The sequence below is a fragment of the Lolium rigidum genome, chromosome 4 (assembly GCF_022539505.1).
Source record: "Lolium rigidum isolate FL_2022 chromosome 4, APGP_CSIRO_Lrig_0.1, whole genome shotgun sequence".
In the NCBI taxonomy this organism is placed as follows: domain Eukaryota; kingdom Viridiplantae; phylum Streptophyta; class Magnoliopsida; order Poales; family Poaceae; genus Lolium; species Lolium rigidum.
Genome location: NC_061511.1, coordinates 178289440 through 178301959, shown reverse-complemented (window position 1 = coordinate 178301959; position 12520 = coordinate 178289440).

The following is a 12520-nucleotide window of genomic DNA, read 5'->3' as shown; positions in this document are numbered from 1 at the left end:
GCATTGCCGATCTAGCACAACTACGTCGAAGCGCGGTGAAACCGTGACGAATACATCCGGCGCTTCGAGAATCTTAGGAACCGATGTTATTCGGTTCGTATAACCGAAAAAGAAGCGCCGAGTTGGCGGTAGCGGGCCTTGCAACACAGCTCAAGGACATGGCCTCCCAAGCAGATTATCCCTCACTGGCGCACATGGTTCAGAAACTATCGGCATATGAACAGCGCCACCCGGACCTGTACCAAGACAAGTTCAAGCGTGCAGTAGTCCTGGTCGATGCAGAGGAAGACGAGGTTCCTGCGGGAGACCAAGAGGTAGCAGTGGCTGAATGGACTCGGGGAGGAACCCCCGTATCCTGCAAATGGGTAAAGCCACCAGGCCCGCCCAGGGGATTTGATTTTGACGTGACCAAGACTGAGCAAATCTTTGACCTCCTGCTCAAGGAGAAACAGTTGATGATTCCTGAAGGTCTCAAATTCCCCACGGTGCAAGAGCTGAACGGAAAGCCATACTGCAAATGGCACAACTCGCTCTCCCATGCCACCAACGACCGCAGTGGTATGGCGTCGGCACATCCAAGCGGCGATAGAAAAAGGGCGTCTAATTTTCAACCAATACGCCATGAAGGTCGACACCTAGCCCTTCCCCGCCGTTAACATGGTAGAGTGCACTTACCCTGAAGGTTGCCAGCCAGGATCCTCGTTCAGCATCAACATGGTAGGACCTGGGAACCACTCTGGCAAAGATAGAGACGAGGGCAGCTGCTCTCATAACAAGGACACAGAAGAGGCCGCTCCACGCGATCGGCTCCGTCATGATGGCAAGCGCTACGTCACAGAGGGAGAAGTGAAGAACATGAGATATCAAAGACCCCTCTCTGATCACCTCCTCAACAAGTATGTGAGTCAGTATGACCAACGCCGACGATCCAGCAATGATGATGAAAGAGATCGTCTGGCTAGAGAAGCCAGAAGACATCGTCGGCACAATCACGATGAGGAGGAGCACGAGCGCCGTGCCAAAGGAGAATCAAGGGAGCAAGACGACAACGACAGGCACTGGGACTGCCCCTTCTTCAGACACTGCTGGGATTCAGGAATGAGCCGATTGCCCACAATCGGCAATTGCCCAGAATGCAACCAGAAGAAGAAGGAGGCAGCCAACGTGTCTGTGTTCAGGTGCTTAGGGCCTCTCCCGCCACAAAGCAAATGCGCTGAGTCCCCTCGCTGGGCAGATCTCGAGGATTCAGAAGACGAGGGACAAGAAGAAGAAGACAGGTGCCACCGGCCAAGGTGGTGCCCTGATGGACTCAGCCGTTCACAAAAGCGCAGGGTTCAGCGATTGCGCGGTTTGGAGGAAGCCGAAAGGTTATACTTGCATACGTTAAGGAAGGCACGACCTGATCTGGCTGCGAAAGTTCAGCGAACCCTGGACGAAGAGGGTCGTCCACGGAAAATGGAGTGGCGCCCCAAGCAAAGGAAAGCCGATGATGAAACATCGGCTGGTACAAACATGGTGCTCGTCCTTCCGACGGAGCTTAGTGCTCCACGATTACACGATGCACTCAAGGTGGACGACGGCAAGCGCAACAAGTCAGAGGTTGGGCTGGTTTTATCCACCAGCCTGACCGAGTAGCTGAAGCAAAGCGATAAGCAAACGTGGCGAGGCTGATCCTTGTGATCGGCCCCAAAAATTATGAAGGAGCATTACAGAACCTTCAGTCAGCGCTTCAATCAATATGGAGGCCGATTCCAGCAATCGGCCAAAATTATCCTCACCACATGTTCTGCTTATGTTCGTCCTTGATCCTATCAGGAGCCGACGTGCGAATTACAGAGCCGATATCTGCCATTCCCTGACAGATTCGGCTCGGGGGGCACCTAAACATGATGAACATGGGAACAGGTGCAGGAGGACATGTGTGCAGCGAAATATTGGGGCCGATAGGAGAAAATCGGCCAGTAAAAATTTTTTTTATTTGGACAGCCGATGCAAGGGCCATCGACTCTAGTGGAATTATGCGAGGTTTACCGAATCTTCACCAAATCTAGGCCAACTATTGTGCCTTCTGCTTCTTCGCAGGAGTAAGACAATGGAAATTTCTTCAGCTGCTTCGAGCCGATCCGGGTTCCTGAACCTTCTTGTCGAGGATTTCCAATCTTTGGTGCTAGTTCAGTCGTGTTGACAGAAGGGGTGTCGGCTTTCTAAGGAGGAAAGGTGATCGGTTTTGGTACGTCCTCTCTGACATTCTCGCCTCGAGTAAGGCTCGGGGGGCAGCAGGCCTGGTGGATACTCTGTTTAAGAGCCGATTGGGGTACCATCGGCTGGTCTTTCGTCGCCACCTTCTTCACAAATGATGAGTATTAAAGAAGACCATTAGGTTTGGTTGGAAGAATTCAAAGGCTTCCCTGAAGATTCTACATTATCCACCAGATTTCAAAATCATCAGTTGAAGGATGGAAGGGTGATTTTTAAAGGACCGATGCGTTGCTATCGGCTCATTACGCATTGGCAAAGGGGACAAATCGGCAAGATCAGTATAAGAAGAAATCGGCTAAATTGAACTCAAAGGAAATCGGCAAGATCAAATTGGGGAAAGTTCTTCATTGATAGATTTCTTACATAAAGAGCTGATTGCTCTCAAAAGGAAGTATTAGGGGATACATTGCCCCATCTACTACTACTGGTCCTATGCTAGAGGTCCTATCTACGGGCCGTCGCTGCCCTCGTCGTCGCCGTCGTCGCCGCTGTCGGCGCTGCTCCCGGCGGGCTCGTCGTCGCTCCAATGGCCGCCGACCGGGCCTTCATCGTCCTCGTCCTCTTCGTCAGCGTCGTCGTCGCTGTCGAAGTCGCTGAGGTTCCCCGGCCAGGGGCAGAACCGCTTGGCCGGCGGCTCGTCGGAGGAGGTGTCGTCCTCCTCCTCCTCCTCCTCTTCTTCCTCCTCCACCTCCTCGGGAGAGGTGAAGTCGCAGGAGAAGCGGTCATCGTCGCTCTCCTCCTCCGTTTCTCCGCTGGCGAGGAAGCGGAGGTCGCTCTCCCCGTCGGTCAGGGACTTGTCATCCTCCGACCAGATGGAGAAGTCATGGCTAGACTCCTCCCCGGCCTCAATGGCGCGGCGGGTGTTGGCTGCGTGGACCTCCGCCGGGTTCGGCTCCGGTGTCGGCTCGCGAGAGGAAGAGGACGGGATGGAGAGATCCGATGAAGCAGAGGAGGAAGAAGGCATGGTGGCACAGGAGGGCTTTTGGAGTGCTAGTGCGAAGAAGATACGGAAATAAACTGTGCGGAGCGGTTAAATAAAAGGGGATATAGTGGAAATTCAATGTCACAGCAGTTTCCGAGGAAGTGGTGCCTAAAAGAAAAAAAAATTAACTGCCAGGTCACGCGGAGAAGTTGAGAAGGCAAGGCATCATGATGACGGATACTGCGACGGTTCTGCCACGACATGACCCGACGAGGAAAAGCAGAGTGATTTTGGAATTACCAATTCCAAAACCAGGGGGGCATGTGTTATCACCAGAATTTGACCGAGTCAGAGGTGGGCCGCGATCAAGATGAAGTTAAAGAATTTATACATGGAAGAAATACGTGAATCGGCCTTATGTACCAAGTTGGGTGAATTGCCCGTGTATCTGTAACATATTAGGATACGTGTCGGTTAGTTAGAGTTTTACCCGTGCACGGTTAGGTGCACGCCTAAATTAGAAAGTCCCCTGGACTATAAATATGTATCTAGGGTTTATGGAATAAACAACAACCAACGTTCAACCAACAAATCAATCTCGGCGCATCGCCAACTCCTTCGTCTCGAGGGTTTCTATCGGTAAGCAACATGCTGCCTAGATCGCATCTTGCGATCTAGGCAGCACAAGCTCCACGTTGTTCATGCGTTGCTCGTATCGAAGCCTTGTTGATGGCGAGCGAGCGTAGTTATCATAGATGTGTTAGGGTTAGCATAGTTCTTCGCGTAACATGCTATCGTAGTGCAACCCTTGCATGTCTAGCCGCCCTCACACCTATCTTAGGTGTGGGGGCGGCACCCCGCTTGATCATTATTTAGTAGATCTGGTCCGTTACGATTGCTCCTTGTTCTACAAGGATTAGTTTAATATCCGCAATAGTTAGGCCTTACAAAGGGTGGAGGATCCAGCGGCACGTAGGGTGTCGTTCGCTGGCCCTAAACAGGATGTTCCGGGGATCAACCTTGTGTTGGTTTTTAGGCCTTGTTTAGGATCGGCTTACGATCACCGTGCGTGGCCGCGAGGCCCAACCGTGAGTAGGATGATCCGATTATGCGGTGAAAACCCTAAATCGTCGTAGATCTCATTAGCTTTATCTTGATCAAGCAGGACCACCATATATTCGTGCACCTTGTACGAATCATGGGTGGATCGGCTCCCTGAGCCGATTCAAAGGATAACCTGAGAGCCGATCGAGGCTTGTATTTAATGTTTACGTGTATGCCATGCAGGAAATTAAGCGAGGCATCTCCATCACCTTCCTGACCAGGTATAGGTCAGGTGGCACGCCCTTGCATCAGCATCGGACGTGTGACCAGAACGCTTTGCGGGCCGTCGCTCGGAGGGACCTCAGCCAGCCGCAGCTCTAGGTTGTTCCCGGCTCTACGGTGTTGCCCGTCGCTGCCCGCCGGTGGGTTTCTGACGACAACAGCCGGGCTGCAGCTGAGCAGACCAAGGACCCCAGGTATGGTGCTTCGAAAGCCCCTCCCATCCGCGCTGCTGCAGGCACCAGCAAGGACCCCCACAGAGACATGGCCGAGTCCGCCTCGCCCGCACCAAGCCGGCACAGAGACTCCCGCGACACCCGCGCAGGTTCAAGCCGGACAAGCCGGCTGGACGGCGGTCACAGCGGCCGCAGCCGCCCACCACCAAACCGGAACGAGGAGCATGACTCCGAGTTGGCGGCGCCAAGGCGTCAGCACAGGCCGGCCCCAGAGCGAACCGGCACCCGACAGCCGGCACGTTCCCGGCTGGGCCCCCGCATCGAGCCCGTCGACGCCAGAGACCGCCTCGATCGGCTGGTCGAATCCCGCATCGCGGAAGAGGAGGCGCCGGCTTGCCCCAAGTGCTTCGGGCCCCGCATCGCCAATGAGCCCATGCTCGACGGCTTCCAGCTCCCCCGCGACACGCCCAAGTATGACGGCACCGCCAAGCCGGAGGACTGGCTGCAGGACTACTCCACCGCAGTCGGCATCTCCAGAGGCAACAAGCGATGGGCGGTGCGCTACTCCCCCCTGATGCTGGTCGGCTCCGCCCGTACCTGGCTCAACAACTTGCCAGCCGGCAGCATCAACGGCTGGCTTGATTTCGAGGAGGCCTTCATCAGCAACTTCACCGGCACCTATCGCCGGCCGAGTCGCCCCCAACAGCTCGAGATGTGCAAGCAGGGCCCGGACGAGACGGATCGCGCGTACCTGACGCGCTGGTGCGAAATGCGCAACTCCTGCGAGGGCGTGCACGAGATCCAGGCCATCAGCTTCTTCATGGGCGGCTGCCGGCCCAACACCATGCTGTGGCACAAACTGCGCCGCAGCGAGCCCAAGTCCATGGCCGCCCTCATGGCCATTGCCGACAAGTACGCGCCGGCCGAAGAAGCCGGCAAGGCGACGGCCGACCCGGCGCCGGCTCCCTCCGGGCGGGACCACCACAAGTCGGCCGAGCACAAGCCGGCGAGACGGCGCCTCTCATGGCAGCCGGCGGGACAACTACCGCGGCAAGCGTCACGAGCGACCAGCCGGACCACCGGTACGGCTCCGCCCACGTAGCCGCCGTGGCGGACAACGCGGCGGCGGCAGCCGCCGCCGAAGCAAGACCGGCAGCGGAAGCCGAAGTACACCTTCGAGCGGATGCTCGACTCGCCGTGCAAGTACCACAGCGGCAAGAACCCCTCCAACCACACCACCCGCGATCGCCACTTCATGAAGCGGCTGACAAGCGGTGAACCTCTCCCGCCTCCACCCCCGCCCCCTCCAGCCGGCGGGCCGGGTGGCGCAGCCGGCGCGGAGAACGCCAACCTCGAGCACCACGAGGCTAACCAAGTGCACCATGGCCGATACCTGGCCGAAGATGCTACCTACATCATCTTCACCTCCGAGCCCAAGGACAAGACGAGCCAGCAGAGCCGCTCCCTCGAGGTCAACGCGGTCATACCGCCGGTCCCCCAGTACCTAAACTGGTCAGAGCAGGCCATCACCTTTGATCGCCGCGACACACCGGCTGTCCTGCCGAAGCCGGGCAGCTACGCCATGGTCCTCGACCCCACCATTGGCACGACTCGGCGCAGCGTGCGTTTTTCGCGCGTCCTCATCGACGGTGGCAGCAGCATCAACATCCTCTACCGCGACACCGCCCGCAAGCTAGGCATCCAGGAAGCCGAGCTGCGTCCCACCCCCACCGTCTTCCATGGCATCGTGCCGGGCCATTGCTGCCAGCCGATTGGCCGGATCACGCTGGAGGTGATGTTCGGGAAGCCGGATCACTTCCGCACCGAGAAGATCGAGTTCGAGGTGGTGGACCTCGTGAGTCCCTACCACGCGCTCCTAGGCAGGCCGGCCCTGACCAAGTTCATGGCGGTGCCCCACTATGGGTACCTGAAGATGAAGCTGCCTGGCCCCAAGGGGGTCATCACCATAGCCGGCGACTATCGTCGCTCCATGGACTGCGCCACGCAGAGCTCCAAGATGGCCCAGACGCTGGTCATCGCCACCGAGAAGCAACTCATCCACGACGCCGTCGCCCTCGCCAAGGCCGCGCAGACAGACATGCCGGCTGCAGGCAACCCGGCTGGGACGACTCACTTCCAGCCGACCGACAACACCAAGAAGATCCTGCTGGACCCGGCGCAGCCGGACAAGTACGTCACCATCGGTGCCGGCTTGAGCAGGAAATAGGAAAGCGAGCTCACCAGCTTCCTCCGTGAGAATCGGGACATCTTCGCATGGACTCCAAGAGACATGCCGGGTGTGCCGAGGGAGTTGGCTGAGCACCACCTCCACGTCCAGCCTGAGGCCAAGCCGGTGAAGCAGCCTCTCAGGCACTTCGCCGAAGAAAGAAGGAAGGCCATCGGTGAAGAAATCGCCCGGCTGCTGGCAGCCGGCTTCATCATGGAAGTGCTGCACCCGGACTGGTTGGCGAACCTGGTCCTGGTTTTGAAGAAGAACGGCTCCTGGCGCATGTGTATCGACTACACCAGCCTGAACAAGGCGTGCCCGAAGGATCCATTCCCCCTGCCGCGCATAGATCAAGTCATAGACTCGATCGCCGGCTGTGAACTGTTGTCTTTTCTAGATGCCTATTCAGGCTACCACCGATTCCTTTGAATCCGGATGATCAAATAAAGACTTCGTTCATTACCCCGTACGGGGCTTATTGCTACACGACTATGCCGTTCGGCTTGAAAAATGCAGCGCCACCTACCAAAGGTGCATGCAAAAATGCTTGCAGGATCAAATCGGCAGAAACGTTCACGCATATGTGGATGATGTCGTTGTAAAGACCAAGGAGACGACTACCCTCCTTGATGACCTGAGAGAAACCTTCACCAATCTGCGAAGATTCCGGATGAAGCTCAACCCGGCCAAGTGCACATTCGGCGTGCCGTCTGGCCAGCTCCTTGGCTACCTCGTCTCTCAGCGAGGGATCGAAGCCAACCCGGAGAAGATCAGTGCCCCGGAGAAGATGGAACTGCCGCAGTGCCTCAAGGATGTCCAGAAGTTCACTGGCTGCCTGGCCTCCTTGAGCCGCTTCGTCAGCCGGCTGGGGGAGAAGGCACTGCCCTCGTACCAATTGATGAAGAAGGCGGACAAGTTCGTCCGGTCACCGCGAGCGATGAAGCCTTCCGTGACTTGAAGCGCGTGCTCTCAACCGCGCCAATCCTTGCAACGCCGGCTTCAATGGAGCCGATGTTGTTGTACATCGCAGCCACCAATCGAGTGGTTAGCGTCGTCCTGGTGGTGGAGCGCAAAGAAGCCGACAGGGAGCAGCTGGTTCAGCGCCCAGTCTATTACCTCGGCGAAGTGCTTTCCCGGTCGAAGCAAAACTACCCCCACTACCAGAAGGTCACCTACGGCGTCTACATGGCGGCCAAGAAGCTCAAGCACTACTTCCAAGAGCACCCCATCAAGGTGGTTGCCACAGCGCCCTTGGCGGAAATCATTGGCAGCAAAGATGCCAACGGCCGGGTTGCCAAGTGGGCTCTAGAGCTAGCCGCCCACACCATCCTCTACGAGCCACGCACAGCCATCAAGTCGCAGATCCTCGTGGACTTCTTCGTCGACTGGGCTGAGATGCAGTACCTGCCGCCTGTGCCGGATTCCACACATTGGAAGATGCACTTTGACGGCTCGAAGATGCGCAACGGCTTGGGAGCCGGCATCGTCATCACCTCTCCCAAGGGAGACCGGCTGGACTACGTCCTGCGGATCCACTTCGCCGCATCAAACAATGTGGCGGAGTATGAAGCGCTCATTCATGGGCTGAAGCTGGCCAAGGAGATTGGCGTGCGTCGCATACTCGCTTCGGCGACTCCGACTTGGTCATACAACAAGCATCTGGCGACTGGGACGCGAAGGACGCCAACATGGCCTCATACCGCTTCCATGTCCAGCAGCCTATCCGGCTTCTTCGACGGCTACGAATTCCACCATGTGCCACGAGCAAACAACGAGGCGGCTGACGCCTTGTCCAAGATTGGCTCAACCCGGCAAGCCATTCCGCCGGGCATCGCCTTGGCGGTTCTCAAGAAGCCGTCCATCATACCGTCACCGGACTCGGATTCAATATTCGTGCCGGCTGACCCGGGGCTGCTCAGCCGAACCTGGGGGCTTCATCGCCCAAGTCGGGGCTTCAAAGCCAAACCCGCCGGCTACCATGCCGAACCCGGGGACTTCTCAGTCCAACCCGGGGGCTTCATCGCCAAACTCGGGGGCTAGCAAGCCGAACCCGCCGGCTAGCAAGCCGAACCCGGCGACCATGCAGTCGAATCCGGAAGCTCCCACGCAGGAGGCCCTGTTGGTCGGCGTATTCGAGATAAGATGCGTACCTTCATGGGCACAAGAATTCCTCTCCTACCTCACCGACGGTGTGCTGCCTGATGATAGAGTCCAGGCCAGGCAGATTGAGAGAAGGGCCAAGGCCTATACAATCATCAACCACCAGCTGTACAAACGCAACATAAGTGGGGTGTTCCAGCGGTGCGTCGAGCCGGCTGAAGGGATTGAACTCCTACGGGAAATCCATCAAGGAGAGTGCGGACATCACGCCTCATCCAGAGCCATAGTGGCCAAAGCTTTCCGGCATGGTTTTACTGGCCGACTGCGCTCAGAGACGCAGAAGAATTGGTGAAGAAGTGCAACGGTTGTCAGCGCTTCGCGAAGAAGAGACACCAGCCGGCTTCCGCCTTGAAAACCATTCCCATCACATGGCCGTTCGCCGTATGGGGTTTGGATATGGTGGGCCCGTTCAGAACAGCACGAGGCGGCATGACACATCTCTTGGTGATGATCGACAAATTCACCAAGTGGATCGAAGCCAAGCCAATCAAGAAGCTGGACGGCTCCACAGCCGTCACATTCCTCAAGGAAATCATCGTGAGGTTCGGCTACCCCCACAGCATCATCACCGACAACGGCAGCAACTTCTCCCAAGGCATCTTCTCTCGCTATTGCGGGGAAATGGGGATCCGGATGGCCCTAGCCTCCGTGGCGCACCCGGAGTCCAACGGACAAGTGGAAAAGGCTAACGGCTTGGTCCTAGCCGGCATCCGGCCCCGGCTGGTGGAGCCGCTCGAGCGAGCAGCCGGCTGCTGGATTGAAGAGCTGCCCAATGTGCTGTGGAGCCTGCGCACAACGGTAAACCGCTCAGTCGGCTTCACACCTTTCTTCCTCGTATACGGGGCCGAAGCCGTCCTGCCGACTGATATCGAGCACGACGCGCCAAGGATCAAGCTCTACACAGAAGCCGAAGCCAAAGAAGCTCGCGAAGATGGAGTTGACCTGGTCGAAGAGGCCCGGTTGCTGGCTGCGTCCAGATCTACTATCTACCAGCAGAGCCTCCGACGCTATCACAGCCGAAAGGTCCAGCCCTTAGCATTCCGAGAAGGAGACCTAGTGCTCCGGCTGATCCAGCGGACAGCCGGACAGCATAAACTTGTCATCCCCATGGGAGGGTCCCTTCATCGTGAGCAAGGCAGTAGGCAATGATTCCTACTATCTCATAGATGCCCAAGAGGCTAGAGAAAACAAGCCGGACAAGGCTGACGAGGAGACTAAACGTCCCTGGAATGTCAACTTGCTCCGCCCATTTTACACTTGAGATCAGGAATGTATGTATCCCTTGTATCCCTTTTGTAAGCTATGAAAAAGCGCGCGCCAAGAGCGCCGTTTCCGACAAGTTTTTCGCGTACTCTACTTTGTTTCGCCAATTGGCTTGAACCCTCTCACGCGGCCGGCTCAGTAACGTGATCCGGTTTCCGACAGCCGGCTTCCGATCCAGCTACAGACCGCAACCCGGCTGTCCGGCTGGCGGGAGTAAGGCCTAGGAAGCCGGCACGCGAAAGACGGCTAAGGGAAAGAGTAAAAGCGAGTTGACTTGCAACTTTTCATAAAAGTGCCGGATTGCCGAATTTGGCTCGTTCGACTGAAATACTGTCGGCCTCACCCAGCGGCCCGCTCTTGATCCGGCGACGGATCGCAAGTCGGACGTACGACCGGCAAGAGCACAGCCAAAGAGTGGGGCGGATGGGAAAAAGCGAACAAGTCGAAAGAAAGCAACTCGGCACATAAATGATTAACAAACACATTAAAGTGTGACATAATGAAAGGACGATAATATTCATACATATGCACCCGGCATCCCGGGGATTTAACAAATTGTCTTGGCAAAAGCGATGACAAAGACAGATAAACTAAGCAGCGGCTGGAGAAGGACCAGCCGGAGGAGCATCAGCGGAGCCGGCTGCCGGGTCGTCTTCAGGCGCGTCTTCCGCCTCCTCATCTTCCATCTCGTACTCATCATCAGACTGAGGGTTCGGGTCCGCGATGAAGAGGCCCTTGTCGACGAAGTCGGCGATGGCGCTGGCTCGGGCAAGCCGGGCGGTCTTGTGTTCGGCCGGGAGCTTGTCCTCCACGCCGGCTCGCCGGTACTCGAGCTGCCCCAAGTCCACCTCGTTGTACCAGGAGAGGACAAAGGACAGCGCCATGTCGGCTCCAGCGCGCGTGGCAGACTCCTTCCAGTCGAGGAAGCGATCCGGCACCCGCTCCATCAGGGAGATGAGGTTGGAGATATCTTGCGGCACCGCCTCCGCGGGCCACAGCATCGGGACCAGCTCCTCAGCCGCCTTCCGGAGCTCCCAGCCAAGCTTGGTGATGGGCTCGACGCGGGCAGCCATGGATGCCATATAGTCCTCCATGGTGAAGTACTCCGAGCTGCCCTCGCCAGTCGCCCGCCTCCTAGTCTCGCGCGCAACGCCAACGGCTGCTAATGCCGCATCCTGCGTTTCCGGGAAGGCCGCTGCAAGAAGAAGCACGTCAGAAATCATCAAAGCCGAAATAAGCTGAAAAATGCAAATTTTCGAAGTCCTAAAGTAGGCCAGGCGGCAGCCGGCAAGAGCCGACTGCCCCCGGTCCGAAGATGGAAATTCCGAAGGATAAAAGGAAAAGCCTGGCGGCAGCCGGCAAGAACCGACTGCCCCCAGCCCGAAGATGGAGATAGCGAAAAATCAGAGTTTCTGCCGCCGGCTGCCAACCTAAGCCGGCAGCCGACAGCCGAAAGCCGGCAAAGGGAAAGGAAGAAAAAGAAAAAAATGCACTCACCCGACAAGCCACGGTCGAGCGTGCCAATCTCGTCCACCCAGCGCTTGGCAGTGGCCGACAGCTCCATGGTCTTGGTGGTGACCTCCTCCTGAAGCGCAAGCCGCTGCTTCTCCACCTCGGTCAGCCGCCGGCTCAGATCCTCCACCTTCTCCTTCTCAGCCGTCCTGAGGAGGGCAAGTTCCTTGAGGTGGTTCTCCTCAAGCCGGCGCAGCCGCGTCAGCTCCAGCTCAGCCACCTTGAGCTTGGCGGCTGCAGACCGGCCCGCCTCCTCGCTCTCGGCGCACTGAGCGCGAGCAGCTCGAAGATCCGCCTCCAGCCGCGGGACCTTGGCGGCTTCAGCTGCAAGGCAGCCGGAAAGAAGCGTCAGCCAACCAAGACTAAAAAGAAAGAAAACATCGGGTCGGAAAGAAAAAGATCTTACCCTTGACGGCCTCCAGCTCGCGAGCCAAGTCGGCCCGCTCCAGCTTGGCCTTGTGGTAGTGGGTCACGGCGCGGTTGTACAAGTTGGTGCGCCGATCCGCCACAGCCTAAGGGGAAAGAAAATCAGTCAACTATACGAAACCCGGACCGGCTCCGAGCAGCCGGCCCATGCCTCGGAGGGCTACCAGGATGATAACCAAATTGAAAGACAGATGAAGCGCTTACCTTGCTGGCTTCCTCCACCTTGGCGACGTTGGCCGCGGCCTCGGCAGC